We start from the raw sequence: 1,285 nt of genomic DNA on the forward strand, positions 1-1,285 counted from the left end.
AACTTAAAACCAAAACATCATATAACCTCTCTGTCTATTTGGATAAAAGCTATTGGATGTATATTTTTTGGTGAACTGTCAACAGCAAAGCATGAAAACAGACGTGTTTCTGCTATTTTCATTATTAGGGAAATAAAAGCAGTTGTGCTGGACTTGTGTTTGACACAAGTAAGGCCTTCACACTCTGGGGTTGGAAAATCTGGCAGTGTAGACCAGGGTCTACATCATGACCATCTTCAATTAGCAATAATCGCGCCTCGGATAAACCTCATTGGCTACGATACTGCCACTGTGCAAAGCTCATGACCATCTTCAAACAGGGCCACTGGAGACAGTCCCTGGGCATTGTTCAGGACTTCACTTCTTTCTGGACATGTTAGTTCAGGTTTTCCGGTATCGGAGTTCTGTGTGAGAACACATGCTAAAGCTAGGTAAAGTTATTATGGCCTTAATTTGCATAAAAGCGATAAGACAGTTATTTCAGGACTGGACTTTGTCAGCATTTGGGAATCTATCACCTAAAATAGTGAAGGTAGCTCATTGCATTTGGGGGTGGCAAGTAAAAACCAATGATAGTGTTTCAGTATAGCCTTTTTTAGACACAACACACACAGTGGGAAAGAAACCCAGCATGTTTGGGGAAAGAAAATAAAGTATAAAAACAGAGTCTTCATTTATGCACTAGCAGACCTGACAGTAACCAGATGGTAGTTTTTTTGCACTGAATTGGTGGTTTAGTGCAGAAGGGCTATTTTTGGTCCAGTTTGGAAAATTTGTCACAAAAGTTCGTTTGACTCAAACTTTCTCTTCCTTCTGTGGGAGTCTGGTGTTTGTGTTTGGGCATGTGTGTGTGTGTGTGTGTGTGGTGTGTGTGTGTGATGTGTATGTGTGTTTGTGAGTGTGTGTCTGTGTGTGGGGGGGGGATTTATTTATGTGGTTATGTACTCACCTTGCTTTTATAGAGAACAGAAGTCACCCCTTGGCAAAGAGAAAGAGACAAAATGTAAGAATGATAAAATTGGATTTCTCTGCATTGATCTGAAGTTTGAACTGATGCTATCTTGGTGATCATGGGAAGAAAAGATTAAAGAGAAGACATTGATAAGAGAACAGTGACACATTTAACTCCATACCAATTTTCTAAGCATTGCATTCACTGATAGTATCTTGAGAAATTTTCTTGAGGAGAAGAATCAGATCAAGAATGAACATGACTTCAAGGGACATAGATAATGAGACAAATCACTAAATTCAAGAAAGCACACCTTGCGGTTTAAAATAAAGA

At 39.3% G+C, this 1,285-nt stretch overlaps 1 pseudogene; it reads right to left on the bottom strand.

Annotated features, from left to right (window-relative positions):
• Positions 1-232: 232 nt before the first annotated feature.
• LOC115943235 (U4 spliceosomal RNA) lies at positions 233-301 on the bottom strand (annotated as a pseudogene).
• Between the last annotated feature and the right edge of the window lie 984 nt (positions 302-1,285).

This window comes from Leptonychotes weddellii, chromosome 8 (assembly GCF_054177405.1).
Source record: "Leptonychotes weddellii isolate Sample4059 chromosome 8, ASM5417740v2, whole genome shotgun sequence".
Lineage (NCBI taxonomy): Eukaryota > Metazoa > Chordata > Mammalia > Carnivora > Phocidae > Leptonychotes > Leptonychotes weddellii.